This window comes from Podarcis vaucheri, assembly GCF_965113315.1.
Source record: "Podarcis vaucheri genome assembly, chromosome: 1".
NCBI lineage: Eukaryota > Metazoa > Chordata > Lepidosauria > Squamata > Lacertidae > Podarcis > Podarcis vaucheri.
The window spans coordinates 88,203,264-88,221,379 of record NC_138759.1 but is presented as its reverse complement, the minus strand read 5'-3'; the positions used below and the strand labels follow the sequence as shown (position 1 = coordinate 88,221,379).

At 44.6% G+C, this 18,116-nt stretch overlaps 1 protein-coding gene and 1 pseudogene across 7 annotated transcripts in view; one reads left to right on the top strand and one right to left on the bottom strand.

Annotated features, from left to right (window-relative positions):
• Positions 1-18,116, bottom strand: part of CDK5R2 (cyclin dependent kinase 5 regulatory subunit 2) — a 42,494-nt gene that overhangs the window by 6,900 nt on the left and 17,478 nt on the right. Inside the window, exons 1-3 of one of the 6 annotated variants that reach the window (XM_082201885.1) lie at positions 13,385-13,514; positions 9,083-9,157; positions 6,617-6,789 (exon numbers count right to left, since the gene is read on the bottom strand). The exons of 1 other annotated variant lie outside the window; for it this stretch is intronic. The gene's annotated coding sequence lies outside the window, so the exon portion shown is untranslated. Of the gene's footprint in view, positions 1-6,616; positions 6,790-9,082; positions 9,158-13,384; positions 13,523-18,116 lie in introns of those variants that run through there. 4 more of the 6 variants (XM_082201884.1, XM_082201886.1, XM_082201882.1 and 1 more) reach the window with 4 other exon arrangements.
• On the top strand, positions 13,621-15,854 carry LOC309520217 (A-kinase anchor protein 4 pseudogene; annotated as a pseudogene). The gene has a single exon. The product of its transcript is annotated as an A-kinase anchor protein 4 pseudogene (transcript).

Below are 18,116 nucleotides of genomic sequence, written 5' to 3'. Positions count from 1 at the left end.
TTTGAAGCTCCATTGAAATCAGCAGGATTTACTGCTAAGTAAATGAGAAAAGACTTCTAATTGCATTCCAAATACAAGATCATGCACAACAATTTGAATCAAGGAAACGATCACCAGTTAGGTTTCTAAACCACACAAGTTAAAGACTATTCGTGTTTTTTGAGCGGGCTTCATCAAACCAAATGTTTGGGTTTTTTTGTTCTAACTGAGTTTATGTCAGCCCCTGGCACACAGCAGACACACAAAAGTGCAGCTCCCTAAAGACTTACTAGATTTATTATGGTGTTTGCTTTCTTGATTTACACTTCACTTTATCAGGGATAAGATTGCACTATCATTTCTTGGCAGGGCCTCTTGTGCCTTTAAAAGCTGCATTCAACAGGTGCTGCTTTTTTTCTCAGACAGTCATGCTGCTGCTACTTTGTGACATGAAAAATTGCACCTCTTGAGACATATTCTTCCATATGTGGTGGATATGTAGGAAAATACAGGTATTCTGGGAGAGTATACATGCAGAACTGCAAAAAATGCTAAAGATCTCTTTCAATAAAAAACCAGAGGCCTACCTCCTGGGAATAACAGATTTGGATATTCCACAAAAGAGGAAGGGTATCTTTTTATATGCGACGGCGGCAGCAAGAGTTTTGATCGCAGCAAAATGGAAGAGTAATGAAATCCCCTCTATTCAAGATTGGATCCAAAAGCTGACAGAATATACTGAATTAGATGGTTTATCAGGAAAAATGAAAAATAAAACAGGAATTTGTTTCTAAATGGGAGGTTTTTAAAAAATATATGAAAAATAAATATAGTAGTTTAAATTCTGTTGCAGCATTCGAGGAACTTCAGTAATAGTTACAAGGTAGATATAAGAAATCAGATTTAATGAGAATAAGTTTAATTATGAAAAAAAGTGTATTGGCAATAAGTAATATGAATTTGAAGTATGGAATAGACGGGAGGTTGGGTCTTTAGTGTTAAGACCAATAGATGTTTTATTGTTTGCCAAGAATATTAAGTGTCTATGGTTATTTTTGTAATTTGTGTGTAATTCGGTATTTGTGTTTTTTGTTTGTTTGTTTTTCTTGTTGTATAAATAAAAAAACTTTTTAAAAATAAAAAAAATTGAAATTGCCTCCCCTGTAGCTCAAGACCCCCCCCCCAATACATCATACATACATCACAGAAGGGGTGGTCTACAGCAGAAATCTGAGTGTGTTGTTTTTCTCCTGTCTGCCAGGATACCATTTGACCAATATTTTGTGATGATGACTACATAATTCCTGAATCCAGGTCCTGAATCCAGGTCACAGGCTCACCCTATTCATACACAGACACACCCTTAAGACAGGATTTGTGAACAAAGAGACAGTGGGGAGGCTTTTCCATTTCCTTCCTCCTTGCAGAGAAATATTTGAGGTGACTGAGTCAAAATGGCTTTAGACTGTTTTGCTGTACTGTATCCAGACATGTGGTTTATATATTTATGTATGTGTTTGCCTTGTACAGTTATGAACATTTATTTTTTATATATAAGACCTTAAAATTCCTATAACAGGGTGGTTAGTCAACTAATGTGTTCTGTCAGTGCCTCCCTCTCTTCTCCCTGTGAATGCCCCACACCCTACCCAAATCTGCTGCAAAGGGCTGGGGAAACCCCCAGAGCATATTTGGGTGGTGGGGGAAGGAGGTGAGAACATTCCATTGCAAACAGAAAACCTTTTGCTGATGGAATGTTCGCAGAGTGCTGCTACACTTGGTACAATCCCTGGAACCCACCAACACAGGTTCCCCATCCTTGTTTTAGTCAGTGGTAGAGCACAAAGAATGAGCCCAGCCCATTCTACAGACAGAGATTGCAGACAGACAGAGAGACAGAGAGATAGACAGACAGACATTCTCTCTCCTGCAGTCTGAAGAGAAACAGTCCATTCTTCCACTTCAGGACTGTTGCACCTCATCCTCTCCAGATTTTACAGCGTGTGCTACTGGCGACTCACTTCTGGTCACTAGCCTAGTTTCTGTGCTTAGCTTACTTACAACTTCCCTGCTTTGGAGATTTTACTTCCATCTTTTATGCTCTTCTATGGCAGATGGGGGAGTGGTAAACCAGGATAAAGCTCATAGTTGACATTTGAAGAATTCTGCCAGTGGATATGGTTTGGATAAGCACTCCACTACCGCTGCTGCTTAGCATTTCTGAAGCTTTAGCTGAGTGCTGTATGCTGTGCTACAAAACACAGAAGTGTTGGTGTCACCCCATGGCTTGCAATTTACACAAGAAAGACAGGGCAGTGAGGGGTGGACCAGTGAGGAAGGCCTGTGGGTATGGAGGATCAAGCCAAGTGAAGCCAGGGGCTTCACAAAAGCCTGCCCTGGAGCTTTTTTCCTCCTCAGTGTTCCTGCTTGGAATTGTAGAGGTGTGTGTGTGTGCGCGCGTGTGTACGTGCATGTGTATCAGAGACAGAGCGAGAGAAGCATCTGCAAAATGCACTGCAGAGCCCTAGAGATAAGCTATTTCTGTGCTTCCCCTGGTGTGCTCAGCCCTAGAAGCCACTGATGTGTATGTTATGAAGGGCAGCTCGAAGAAAAGGGAGCATGGGGAATGGGAAGGCAACCAAGCTGTACCTCTGGGTGGCAACCAGCATGAAGCGGAGGAGCAAGACTTTCAGATGCAAGAGAAGGATGATTGAATTCTTGCCTGCAGCGCCAACATACAGTATGCACAGGAGGGGACAGTGTGTTGGCACAGAGGCCGTGTCTCCCAGCCTTTGCCTTGTTGTTGTTGTTTAGTCGTTTAGTCGTGTCCGACTCTTCGTGACCCCATGGACCAGAGCACGCCAGCCTTTGCCTAGTGACCAACAATTAGCTTTCAAGGGTGTTTGTTTCTCCAGCTAAGGGAATACCTTCCACATTGTCAGGACCAAAAAGTCTGAGTCTCTTTGCACCTCACATGGAAGCCAGAGGCTGTTGGAATGAATAATGCACCTTCTTTCTCTGCTTTCAGTGTCTCATGCAAAGGGAGACTTTGTGAAGGGAGAATCCATGTGCTCTTGTTGTGGATATATATCTCCCTCCATGTGTACATATGTAAATGTGAAAGTTATCCCTTTGCACCAGGCGCCAGAAGGGTGAAACGGGGAGTGTGGCTCACTTGCACATCCCTTGCTTCGGCCTCACATGTGAGGCCACTTGCAGACACCCACAGGAGCAAAGTGGTCCATGAGATAAAGATCAGCTTAACTCCTGCCACCCCTATGTCAAGTTGCATAGTTACTAGTCACAATGATTATATTCTATCTAGATTGACAGAGGCAATATGTCTCGGAAAGCTTATTTTTAACAGGTAAATTTGTTTGATTGATTGATTGATTGATTGAAGCAAGTGAGTTTGCCAAATGACTGCATAGTCCTCTTTGAGGGGGCATGGGGAAAGAGGAAATCTGCTTCATCCATCCATATACTCTCCAAAATTACAAACCTTATTGTAGCCTTCATAGGTATTGCTCTTAGAAGCTTGTGGGATGCTGATTTGGTTAAGACTGGGGGAACTCAGGATGTGAGGCTTGAGGGTTTCAAAACTCCCCCCAAACACACCTCATTTCCTGTATTCAAGCATTTGTCCACTTTCAAAGCTTAATTTTCTTCCCTGTCAATATTTCAGTGGCTTGAACTACCGGTAACTGCTACTTTCTCTTTGGAGCCCTCTAGTGTCCATGAGGCTTTATGGCTTTAGGCACTTTCCCCATGAAATTATTACCGTAATATCCTTCAATTCCTATCATCCCTGACTGTTAAAACACCTGCAGCATGTTAGCCCCCTTGCAAAATTTAAGTGCCTTACCACACTACCTGTGCTATCGATGGCTACCAGCTTTCACTCTTGTAGGCAGTATGCCCCTGAATGCCAGTGGCTGGGCATCACAAGTGAGGAGAGTGCTGTTGCACACAAGTTTTCTTGCGAGCTTTTCATAGGCACTGTGAACACAGAGTACTGGAGAAGATGGACCACTGGCGTGATTCAGTAGGGCTTCTCTTATGTCACAGTACTGCTCTATGGATGGAGAAAGAATGATGGTGTCAGCACACCTAAAGACATCAACTCCCAGACTATTACTCTTCACAGTATCTGACGCTGCTCTGCTTATTATCCTGCACTCCCAGTTTTCTCCTTGCCTACTCAAAGCACCAATTATGCTAAATGTACCAGCATTAGTTCCTGTGTTTCCATCAGGGCTTATCCATATTTGAGCATTATTTAGTTGTTAATCCTTGCTTTCTCAATTAGAATTCAACCGGAGTAATCCAAACCTGCACGTACTTGAATTTATATATGAGGCACAACTTTGGTCTTTCCCGTTCATAACAGTAGGAGTTCCCTTTTGTGTTTGCCCCAGCCTTCTGTTATGTTGGTTCTGTTATGCCAGTTAAGTGCCAACAGGGCATGCATGCAGCTAGCTGCTTGCACACATTTTAAATAAACAAATCCCATACAAAAAGTGTGGAAAAGGCCATTGTAAAATTGCTTGCAGTTTTCTATTTTTTTTCAAATCTGAGCGATCAAACGGGGGAGGGGGACCTTCACTCAAGAGCACACCAAAAATAGTTACATGAGCTCTGCCAAAAAAGAAATGAAAGCATTGAGGAAGTATTGGTCATGTAAGGGGAATAGAAGAGCAACAACTGATCCACCCACACAAAAGCACAGAAATAAACTGTCTGCTACCCCTGGTGGAGTGGTTTGAAGCTTGATTTCCCCCCGTTTATTGAATTATCCCTGTACTGAGTAAGCCCAAATTTACAGGGGAAAGCATTAAAATTTGTGTTTTTTGAGGGTACTGTCATGTGGACTACACAAATTAATCATCAATCTGTTTGACAAGATTGTATGACTGACTAAGGAACTAAAGACCTCACCCACTACCCATTGCTTTATCTTCAGCTAATACTTAAGGTGAAGATATCGTAGGGTCCATGTTTTCTTTCCTGCTTTTAATTAGCTATTTAGTTTTCTGACTGATGTGCTTCGACTCCATATCCTTAACCAACAAATGTATGTTTTCTGATTGACAAACCATTAAGATAAATGCATATCTGATAAGTAATCTTACCCATTTTGCTTTCCCTTTTTTATCTCACTCTTAATTGCTTTGTGTGATAAAGATCTAGTTACATCATGCGATTAAGAGTGAGTTATTAATTTTACTCTAGAACATTTTCATGTGTCTTCTGTTACTATAGCAAGCACTATCAAAGTTGTTGCGCACTGTATAATTTTGGATTAGGCATGGATGACCTGTCTGTTTTGGGTGGTGTTATAGCCCACCTTTTCCTCAAGGAGCTCAGGGTTATCCCTGCTCCTCATTTTATCACCACAACAACCGTGTAAAGCAGGTTAGGCTGAGAGGCAGTGACTGGCCCAAGGTCACCTAATGGAATAGAATGGTGGCCCTTTGGAAGTGTTTCTCTTTAGCACAAGGCAGGGCACCTGATCTTTGTGAACCCCTCTTACTTAATGCATCCCCACTGTACTCCCTAAAAGCATTTCCGGAGGATTTGGAGATCCTCTGGAACAGTATGGTCTGTGGCACAGAGCACTGAAATTGGTAGGAGATTTGCACACCTAACCCATCAGCCTCACCTTGCACACCTAACCCATCAGGGCTTATTTCTGATTAAAGCTGCCTAGGAAGGAAATTCTTTTTTTATAATTTCTATTGAAATACTTTCTTGGTTTACGAAAGTACATGCATTCTCTCGTTTTTTCAGGTTGTAAAATCTTTTCTACAGATCAGTTACATTTGATATGATAACTTAGTGTTGTGTACAGTAGAAGGTCGGGGAAGAAGAGAGTGAGGGAGAGGAGGGGGCTTGTGGTGAAACTGATATTCTTTTACATAGTGTATGTGTGGGGTTTTGTGTCAGCGTCAATTGGATAGGTTCTCTTTCTATTCGCTTATTACATTTCCCAGGAAGGAAATTCTAATTAGAGGTAAGCATGGTGAAAAATGAAGCAGGGCAGTTTTCACTCTGGATTAGTTAATCCAAAATAGTTTTGTCTGTGGTTTTACCTGTCATAGCCTCTAAGTCTGCCAACTGTCGGTATGTGGCAGTGAGGATTACTCTTGAGGAAGTGCCAGGGACTGAGCCTGAGTCTTTCTGCATTCTCTACCACAGAGCTAAGGCCCTTCCCCAATAGAGTGGCGCCCTCTGCTGCACTCTAGAGCCAGTGTGGTGTAGTGGTTAAGAGCGGTAGACTCCTAATCTGGGGAACCGGGTTCGCGTCTCTGCTCCTCCACATGCAGCTGCTGGGTGACCTTGGGCCAGTCACACTTCTCTGAAGTCTCTCAGCCCCACTCACCTCACAGAGTGTTTGTTGTGGGGGAGGAAGGGAAGGGAGAATGTTAGCCGCTTTGAGACTCCTTAAAGGGAGTGAAAGGCGGGATATCAAATCCAAACTCTTCTTCTTCTTCTTCACATGAGGACAGCCAGCTTGCTTGAGGAGTAGTTTGCATGGCACATACATACAGCTCTGTCCATGAACCCCCCCCCCCAACTGCTCCCTGCCCCTCAGCACCTGCCTCAGTTCTGCCTAATGGTAGTAGTAAGGTCTCACCTTGCAGTCATAGGTTCCTGGGCTATTTGTCTACTCCTGTCACGCTGAGTGTGTTTGCAAAGCTCCTGATTCATCTGGGCTCCCTCGTCTTCAGGCTAACTACCGGTATATACCAGTACTTGTAAAATCCAATATGTTCAACAGGTGGCGCTGCATCCTCACCATTATTCACACTGAAAAGCTAACACAGAAGCAGCCTTCTGTAGTTATTGCCTAGGTAGTTTATCTCATAGCAACCTTTTCTGCATCTCTTGGGGGCAATTTAAAAGAACTCGATAAGTAGTCAGATCCCTCAGCAACTACTCTGTTCTTCTGCAGGGCAAACAAATGGCACCGTAATGTGGAAACGTTGACTACCTGGAAGATCAGGGATAGCAAATGCAGTGTCCTCCAGAGATGCTTTGGACTACATGTCTCATTGGCTATGCTGGCTGGGGCTAATGGGAGTTGTAGTTCACAATGTCTGAAGGACACCATGTTGTCTACCCCTGCTGAAGGTATTACAGACTCATAGTGTTGAAAGGGACCCCAAGGGTCATCTAGTCCAACCCCCTGCAATCCAGCCAGATGGGTGGGGTATGAGTATGATGATGAAGAAGATATACAGAATATTCAGGGATATACAGAATTCTTGAATAGACATGGAAGCCAACCAAACTTAATCATTAAATAGTACTAGTTAATATTACAGTGGTACCTCAGGTTACATACGCTTCAGGTTACAGACTCCGCTAACCCAGAAATAGTACCTCAGGTTAAGAACTTTGCTTCAGGATGAGAACAGAAGTTCTGGAGGCCTGGCAGCAGCAGGAGGCCCCATTAGCTAAAGTGGTGCTTCAGGTTAAGAACAGTTTCAGGTTAAGTACGGACCTCCAGAACGAATTAAGTACTTAACCTGAGGTACCACTGTATTCAATTTTTTAAAATTTGTAATAACCATAGAAATATCTTAATGTTAATGTATTAAAATAAACCTAAACACTTGCTGTAGCATGGATATATGGGTATATTTGTGAAGACCTAGTTAAAGTGGATGGGGTTTGCTTAAAATGGCATCCGGCTAAAAGCCAAGCCTTTTTGGCAAAAGTATGTTAGTATTCTTTAGTTACTGTGGATGCATGTTTCCTGAATGGGCATCTTTCACCCTACAGGGATGGGGCCTGCGACAATATGTACCGAGCTGAGAAGTAAAACCATTGGCAGAGTTTAAAGGACAAAAAGGAGACAGAGGGAGGGTGTGAAGAGAGACAAGGGTAGAACATCAGGCTTTGTTACTTCTCTGCATGAGACTTGGGAGCTTGTCTTCCTCTATGTATGTATACTCTACAAATGAAGCAAACATTACAAAGCTCCTTAAGTCTCCAGTGCCCTCTCAACCAAAGGAAACTAAATCCAGAAGCACTCACATGTGTGCCATGTAGTGGTTAGAATGTCAGACTAGGACTGGGTTCAAATCCTCACTCAGCCATGGGCCTTCAGCCATTCACATATTAACCTACCTCGCAGGGATGTTGTGAGGACCAAATAGGGGTGGGGAGCCATGTATGGTCTCCTGAACTGCTCAGAGGAAGGGTAGGGTTAAAATGTAATACATAAGTAATAACCATGAATTTTTCACTGCCAAGGGAAGCGGGGTGAGCATGTGTCTGCCTATCTTCTGCTCCCATGAACATGCCCATGACCAGCAATCTTTCCATCCATCCATTTAGAGGACTAATTCCCAAGGACTGCACCAAGACACATTAGCATGCCATGGAAGAACTCCTGGTATCTAGTTAGTAATACATACATTGAACCATGAAACGCTCCCACTCTCCCCCCCCCCCTCTCTTTGGACTCACCTCCTTCCGGTCACCTCAGCTTTGGAACTGAATAGCTTTGCTGCATCTCTGCATCAGGTTCAGCTGATCTTGCAGAGCTGCAACAGAATTACCTGTCCATGAAGAACTAACTCACCAAGACTCACCCACAGACATAGGAACTGGCATCTTATGAAGGTGAATGGCTGTTATTTTTGCACTCTAAAAGTGAAAAAGTAGGTGTGTGTGTGTGTATCTAATTTGGGAAACGGAAGTTTTTGGATAAGAGCCAAGCCAAGCTCCACAGTTCTGATTCTTGCCACCAGAGGGGGATACTAAATCTACAACCAATCCACAACGCTTTTTGTATGTTCTGTTATTGTATGCTCGTCTCTGGTTGTCCATGTATCTCTTCCCTTCTAGAATGGAGAAAAGCTACCAAGTTTTCCTTGTGCTTGTTATATGAAGGGGACCATGAATTGCCCCAATTCTGCTGCTCCTTCTGAGATCAGGGAACATCCAATCTATGCCAGCACACGGCATAGCAGTGATAAAATTATGGGCCCTGGGGTGTTCTTGGATCCAACGGAGCAAGGCAGGAAAAAATAACAGTAACTGCATGTGTGAACAAAAACAGAAAGACCAGCTTAGGCAGCACCTACGGTACCTTTTAGGCCCTTCAGGTGTTTACACCCATTTCCCCCCTTCTTGACTCATTCACAGGAATAATCAGCTGAGGTGCCTAATGATGGGGAAAGGGCTCTGTGAAAGTCTGACTTGCTGTTCATATTGTGGGACAGGGAATCATTAAAGAGCTCTGGGAGAAAATGGCTACAGGGCATAAATGGGGGAGGGGTGTTTTGGGGATCCATGGCTGTGCTTGGGTCCAGCTGGGAAGTCTTTGGGTGAGTGTTGATTTTCGACCCCAGCCTCTTCCCCGGTTTTTCTACATACATGCACCAGGGAGAATCAAGAGTCCTTGGAAAGGGCTAGACAGAACCAGCCCCTTCTAATATGCTACAGGAGCTGCTGGTGTCAGCATTTCCCAGTTAGAGTCCACAGCAGGTATGGGAAATAGTGTGCTCGATATGTTGTTGGACTTCAACTCCCATCAGCCCTAGCCAGCACAGCCAATAGTCAGGGATAGTGGGAGTTGTACTCCAATACCTCCTGGAGACCCAGAGCTTCTCCACTTCTGGTTTAGAGGGCATTTTACTGCTGGCATCGACAGCAAGGCTGCTACCTTCAGACAGCTGGGCAGGAAATAATTGCCACTTGTTCAGAGATTATTGGCCAGAACATGGAGGGGAATAAAAAGAGGAATCTGTCATTGCAAGGAATATTAAACACTGTGGAGAAGGAGGAAGGGGAGTGGGTGGAGAGAGTTTTATCGCCTCCGTTTTGGAACTGCCTTCAAAGGCCAGTTAGTTCTAGTTCAGTACTACTTTTCACTGAATGGAACTGATTGCTGGGAAGAAAGTTCTGGGATTTGGCCAGGAAATACCTTTGTTTGGATGGTAATATCGGGCTGTGAGTTATCCTGAGTCCGGTGTTGCACTTCCAACAGCAGCCATTTCTAGCTGTCTTAGAGGAAGAGCAGAGCAGCACAGTGCAACAACAGGAGCAGAGAAGACAACTGATGATTCACTATCACCATGAAGTAGTTAATGCTGAGGAACACTTTAACCTGTGTGTACAAAGCAGGCCCCTCAACACACACACACACACACACACACACACACACACACACACACCAAGCGTTCCAGCCAGCCCAGTGTATGTCAGCTCCAGAAATGACAGGTACAATATTTTAGTAATCCCACATCATATGCACACTCTCAAATCTACTGATCAGGTCTCTTTGTATACAAGACATTCACCGCACCCCCCTTGCTCTTCCCTTACTCATCATGGCACAGAAGGTCTTTGTTTTGCCTGTCTGTTATCAAGGAGACCTGCCATCTCCTCCTTCAGCGAGATGGTTGGTGGGGGCACAGGTGGAGAACTAGTGGAGGCCCAGGGCTGAGAACCATAAAACAACCGGGGCGCAGCTGGGAACAGAGGAGTGAACAGAGAGAGGGAGGGAGGGAGAACGAGAGCAAGATAAGATAGAGAGAGAAATGCAAACTATGTCATGGGAAGAGATGGAGGGTGCATGTGGAAAGCTGCCGTAGGCCCATGGGAAAGGAACTCGGGTCCATGGGCTGCCTCCTCCCCCAGCCCCTGGCATCAAAGCCTCCTTGCCTATCAGTGGGAGAGCTGCCCGCCCGTCACCCACACACCTGCAGCTTAAGTGGGGGCTGGGACCAGACAGAATGTTGCTCTGTCACACAGAGGGGGAGCCGGACTAAGTCACCTCCCCCACCCCAGTTTCTGTCTGTGGCTGCCAGAGGAATGTGACACCCGCCCCGAGACCAGACCCACTGGCCTGACACAAAGAGCCAAGGCAGCAGCAATTTTGCACCACCACCCATCCCAGCCTGAGAATTTAAACAGATACCCAGAATCTGTTTGCAGTGCTACAACATTGCATATCAAATATATACCAGAGCACCCTGAAGCATATGCAGAGAGACAGCTGGGCCATACACACATAATATTGGTGGGCAGGAGGCAGGGAAAGAAGCTCCTTAAATCTCTCTCCACTTACCTATCTCAAATCTACCTACCTATCTATCTACCCAACTATCTACCCATGGGCGTAGCCAGGGGGCAGGAAGGCAGCTGCTCCCCCAATCAAGTAAATAAATAAAAATAGTTAAGTATTTTTCAGTTAACTGACCAATCATATTGCAGACAGCTCAGTTCTGCCCTCCCCCCACAACATAAATCCTGGCTATGCCCATTTATCTACCTATTATATTTATATCCCGCCTGTCTTCCAAGGAGCTTAATATGATATGTATCATTCTCCCCCTCTCCATTTTATCCTCAAAATAACCCCACGAGTTTGTTAAGCTCAGAGGCTGTGTCTGACCCAAGGGCCCCCAGTGAGCTTCATGGCCAAGTAGGGACTTGAACTTTGGTCCCACAGCATCCCTTCCAATTCTCCTGAGGAATGGCAGCATTCCTCTTCTATGCTACATTTTAAGGATGCAAGCCTAACCTGTGTATCTGGGAGTTAAGCCCCACTGAGCTTCTGAGACAGGTACGAGATGGTGCTGTAAGCCAGTAATGCTTACCTGGATATTGCCAAAGGCCAGAGAGTATTTTAATAAAATCTCATCAGCCGGTCAAAACAAAGGAGAATCTAATCCCAGAGGAATAGGAAATTCAGTCCCTGGAGTGAAGAACAGTGGAACAGCCTTTGCCAGCCTAGTGCTTGGCTGTGACATATGGCCATCGTAGTCCGAAACATCTGGAGGGACCAGTTTGGTGAAAGCTGATGGAGCCTCAGAGCTCATTTTAATGTTGCTGCTGGGTACCACCCCAGAATCTGCCACCAGGAGGCAGGCTTGTTCTTCTCTGGCTTCTTTATTCCCTTCTCCTTTTGGAAGCTGGCTGGTTCCTTTTTGTTAAAGCCCATGCTTGAAAGATTAGAGCATGCCAGCATATGGCATGAAAGCGACCACTTGCACAGATAACCTGGGATGTGGACTAAGCTTTTTGCCCAATCTAGTTCACAGTTGGCCTGCCCAGTGCCACGAACTGGACTCATCCACTTCAGCCCCGACTGGGCCAGGCGAGCTGGGGTAGCACTTCCAGAGACCACCTTCTGCACAGGAACAGGTCAAAGTGCTGTGGACCGCAGCTTAGAGTTGTGCGCACCGGATTCACTCCAACAAGAAAACCGCCCCCTCCTCTCTGGAGAATCAGCAGAGAACATCAGCAGATTCTTGGATATGGGAGGGGTGAAATCTGTGTCTGTTCAAGAGTGGAGAGCAGCAAACCCAGCAGAAATCATCCATGAGCAAATGCAACATCCTTGGAATACAGTGACAATCTAATTGCTCCATTCCCAATGCACTAGGGAAGGGGCTGCCCAAAAGGGGCTGGGAGAATGATGAGACAAAATATAATGCAAATGGGCTCAATCCGGGGGTGGAGGTAGTGTCATTTGGCTTACCATGGGATGGCTGCCAGACATATCACATTGGTGTGATTGCTTCTGGCAACTGAAGCTAACAATTTTGCTGGAACAAAAATTTTCCTGTGGGTGATCCAAACCAATCAGAGATCATGTAATGAGCAGAACAGCATCAGAACACTACACTGGTCTGTCTCTCACTTCTGCCATGGAGCTCATTTGGTGGCCTTGAGCAAGAATTTCCCCTTCAGCCTCTGCCCCCCTCTGCAACACAGAAATAATACTACTACCTTACAGGGATAGGTTGTAAAGATTAAAAGAAAATGTAATCCCAGCACTTTGAACACTTATCAAAGCACTATATATGTAAATGCTTATTTAGTATTACATCTGACATTATGATGTTCTTCGACACCAGTAAATAAAATCATGGGAGTAAAAGCAACCAATTGGATTCGGCTGTATATGCTGGCATCAGTATTGGAAAATGATAGCAATTTTAACCAAAAAGCAAACATTTTTGCATAGTGTCAAAAAAGAAAGCATTTTCCAGCAATGCCAAAAATGATTGCAAAAAGTGATGAGTAACTTTAGTTCAGTGCTGTCCTTAATGAAGTGCTGCTTACTTCTAGATAAGTTTACATCAGACCTGGATGTGAAAGTTTTCCTAGCTGATTCTACGAACACATTTCAGTCTGGATTGTGTCACCCCTGAGGGCTATTAATGCAGGACAGAAAGTGGAATGAACTGTCTAGCCAATGTAAGTGTTCCATTTGAATTCCAGATGTAGGAAACCTCCCCACAAAAAGAAAGAGGCAAACATACTTTCTGAAAAATAGCATTAGCAAGTACCAGGTTAACCTGAAATGTGGATCCATCAGAAGTTCAAACAGAATGAAACACACAAACTGGGTCTGCCTCCTAGTGGGTCTCTTTCTTACCTGCTCAGAGATCCACATGCTTTCACTTATTCTCTTGGTCATCAAAATGACTGCTCAAAGGGATTGCCTTAATCCTCATCTAGATGATAGTTTAAGAAAATTACAAAGCTAAAACAAAGGAACCTCCCTGGTTGGTTGGTTGGTTGGTTGGTTAGTTAGTTGGTGGGTGGGTTGGATGCTTTGTGATGTCATTGTTGCTACATGTCCACACAAGTGAAAATGTCCCTTGCTGGCAGAAGAGCATGGAAAGGTAAGAGAGGTAACATCTTGAGTCTAGCAGGGTCACCAAAGCAGCTCATCTGAAAAGAAAGACTCTCTACAGCCCTGGTTACAGTAGTGGTGGAAAGACACACCCTTGCTAAAGCATTTGGCAACTCTTTGCTGGTTGGTGGGAAAACATTGATGCTTTGTGAAGTCACCACTGCTGTTATGTGTCCACATAAGTGAGAAGACCACCTGGAGGTAGGAAGAGCATGGAAGATTAAGAGGAGCCAACATCCCAAGTCTGGCCGGGTCATCCAAGCTGCTCAGCTGGAAGAAGAACACTGCACAGCTCTTGATCCATTTCTACTTGTAACTAACAAAGATGGCACAGGAAGTAGACTGGCTCAGCAGCCAGGCTGGTGTGTGCAAGATAAACCTCTACAGCCCTGCTACACATAAAGACCAGGAACGTAAAGTGATTTGCTTTGTCGACGTCGCCAACCTGAACTCAAAGGAGAGAGATGGAGCTACTGGTCGATCCAAGAACATCTCTGACCCTGACAATGAGCTGGACTTGGCGAATATGGAAGAGAGGGAGGTCATCATAATCAAGGACAATGAGCAAAACAGCTGCTTTAATACTGAGGGAGCAGTTTGCCTTTTCAAGCAAGGATCCATTGATGATGACAATGTTGTCAGCTGGCTCAACAATGACCTCCAGAAATATGCAGTTGGATTCCAGCATGCGCTGACATCCTTAAGAAAGCCTCGCAATACTAAGGTACTTGACTTGGCATCCAGGAACAACAACAACACTTCTTCCAGTGCCGGTAGTGAGGGAGGGAACTCAGATGACATTGCCTATTACGCCAATAAGCTCTGCAACTTAGTTGTTGAAATGACACGCAAGGAGATCAAGGAGAAATGGGAAAGCTCAGGGAAATGCACCCGCCATATCATTAGCCCCCACAGCAACAGGAACAAGGTGAATATCGCTGAGAATATGGAACGATGCAAGACACCTCCAGAAACCAAGAGGGACGACCCATTTTCAGGTGACATGGCAAACCACAATGACTTCAAGCAACATGAAGCCATGTATATGGACAAAGAAAGGAAAGCAGACGACATGACTTCCATAAGCAAAGGGATGATGGTGTATGCAAATCAGGTTGCTTCAGACATGATGCTGTCTTTCCTGAAGACCATGAGAGTCCAGAAAGGTAGGCACCCTCCGCCAGCATGTGCCGTTTTGAAAGAGGTACTTATGAAGCACACCAAGGAAATCGTATCAGACTTAATAGACTCCTCCATGAAAAACCTGCACAACATCACAGGGGCACTCATGACAGACTCTGATTTTGTTTGTGGACTGAAGAGGAACCTTTACAAGGCTGGAACCCAGAAGACCGCGGAGGTTTTGGAAGTCATGGTGAAGCGCTTGTTTAAACTCATCTTGGGAGATGATAAGCAGTACAGAGCTCAAAACTTCACCTTTGCAACCTATAAAGCAGGGGGGGCCCGGGGCCATTGCAGTCAGGGCATGCAGTTTGCGTCCATGAAAAGGGAGTCTTGTGACTATGGAAAGGAAAGAGCAGGTGGCCCATGCCCAAGGAAACATTTCCCAGCAGGAAGCAAGGTGCCGGACAAGCAATCCCTGGATCTGTATGCCAGAGAGCTTCTGGTAACAGCATTGCAGCAGATACAGCAGCACCTGCTGGAAAAGAACAAAGACTGTAGACCTCGTGAATGCAACACCTCCTCATATGGCTACATTCCCCGTGACTATGATAGGGCGGAGGGGAGCTGTGGCCCAAAATTCTCACACAGGTCATGCGACAGAAAAGCAGACCCCTGCCATTCGGACAGCCTGAAAGATAAAGGACACCTCCTAATGTCCATGGTCCAGAAGATTTTGGACGAGGCTGGCTTAAATCTAGATGAGAACTGCGGGGACAAAAACAGGGGATAGGAGCAGAGGCCTTGGTGGGGACGGAGCTTCCCAAACCAGAACCAACATAGAAACATCAAATGCATATGACAATATGGAGCAAGATGGATTCAAGCACATTTATCGACCAACTGATGGAATCTGTGATGAAGATGATCTCTCTTTTCATAACTAAAGGCATTTGCTCTGGTATTAGCTAATTAGATACCATCATCACAGCCCCACTGCAAGCAGCAGTGGCATGAATTCAAACTGGTTGATAAAACGGTAGCTGGGCAAGATCATCGATTAAAAGCAAACATTAAAAAGTCAGAAGAGGAGAGAGGCCCTGTTATTAATTCCCTCACCCAAGCTTAACAAAAGTAGACCGGTAACAGCTAGTTACCAGGTGTTACCCAAAGAAACAATAGTGACTAACAGGACTTCTTCTGGTAGGTGGGACAGGGTTAGAAAGTACACCACCATCCTCTTCTCGATCCTGCACATCTTAGGAAGGCCCCTGTTTTCAGCTAGCCCTTCTCAGCTTATCAAAAGCGCATTTGGATTAAATCTACCAGAAACCCAATCAGGTCAATGTTTTGTTTTGCATTAGAGTTTGAAATGCTACCCTTAAACATGGCAGCAGCCCTTGCAAAACTTGGTGCCTTCCAGATGTTTTGGACTACAACTCCCAATAGTTGCTGGCTGGGGCTAATGGAAGTTGTGGTTCAAAACAGAGGGCACCAGGGTTGGTAAAGTTTGCATGAGAGGAGCTCTGAACATATGGGAGATCAGTTAGGGCCCCTTCTGCCCTCCCTCACTTCTAACACTAACATCCATTTAGCCAGATGATGCTCTTTCCTTCATGGTCTCTCCTTTGTGGCTGGAATTTTGATGAACCACAGACATGTCTGAGATCTGTGCCGGGACACACACACCACAGCTGCGGGGGGGGGGGAGTAGATGTAGGAGCCCCTGCAGAAGCAGCTCCTACAGAGTTTCACGTGTGAAGAGCATAGCAGCCACTGGCATAAAAAAGTGTGCCCCCTAGAATGCCAATGAGCTCATTGCAGCAAGAATTCTGGTGCACAAAGACCTAAGAAAGTGCCAAGTACATGGATGTGTGTGAATTATAATCAAATGTCATTCAGTGTCAAAGCCTAAAGCGATCACTTGAAAGTCAAGGGCAGATCCACACTGTACATGTGAAACACATTCAATGCACATTTAAAGCCCATGACACACACACCCCCAAGAATCCTGGGGACTGTAGTTTGTTACGGGTGCATGGAATTGTAGCTCTGTGCGGGGGGGAGGGAACTACAGGGAAATGGGAAATACTCCTATCTCTTTAAGTTTTTTCTTTTGAACTTTAAAGCTGTCGCCTAAAGTAAATGGGGGAAGGGGCTCTAATTTTATGGGGTGGGCTCTGATTTTGTTTGGAGCAGCAGTGCTGGGGAGTTTAATGCTCCTGCCCTTTCCCAGATCTAAACTGCCCCTCCCATATCTGCTTCACATTTAGTTTCACAGTGGGGGGAAATGCAAATGCAATGCAGGCACCTGTATCCTCACACTGCACTTATTTTGGCCCTGAGATGCACACACCATCTATAAATCAGTGTATCACATTCCCTGTGCTACTCATATACATCATAAACACTGCCTCCTACTCATTAAAGAGTTCCAAGGATTCCTTTGTAGACAAACAGAAGGGACTAACTGGGCTGATTGATTCTCTTAATATTTTGTCTTTCAAAGCACTAGTGATTTATTTTCCCCTAATTTAATTAGGAAACAAACTCCCAGAATTCACTGCATCAGCACGTGATGTATCCTGTTCTCCAAGACTTCTGGGGAGCACTGGAGATTTGACAGAGACTTCCTTTTTGTGTCATCCTCTTGCTTTGGGGGGCTGGAGAAGATTTTAATGTTTCAATCTCAATTGAGGATTCTGCGTTGATGAATACACATATTTATACAGTCCCTGTAGTGGTCAGAAGAAAAGTCATCACTTATGTCAATTTCCACTTATATGACACAGCACAATTTGGAATGGGGGGAAAATATATGTAAACAAAACAGGTTGGCATAAGTCAGTGTGCGGAAACCGTTTTCCTAAACAGCAACTGACTATCTTCCTAGAGCACCTATCTCATGAACCATGGCATCTGCATCCACAAAATGTATGACAAACTATAAGCATTGAGGTGTAACAAAGTCAATGGTAACACTTCCAAAGTTACCAACAAATAAACTTTTGGAAGTTCTACAGCAAAGTATCAAAACAGCTTGGTGCCTTCATTATATATCTTTAGGCACCAGGCGGAAACATTTCAACCAGGCATTCAGCTGATTAACATTCTCTGGATTTTTAAATTGTTTGTGGAATGGAGTTTTTGTTTTTATTATGTTTTGTATTCTCATTTTGTATTTTTCTGTTGTGAATAGCCCTGAGATCTTCGGCTGAAGGGTGGTGTACTACTACTACTACTAATAATAATAATAATAACAATAATTACAATGAGTATGAAAGGGTGAACTAAGAGCAATGAACCTGGATGAGAGACTGGTCAGTGCAGGGAAGGAAGCAGCCTCCTC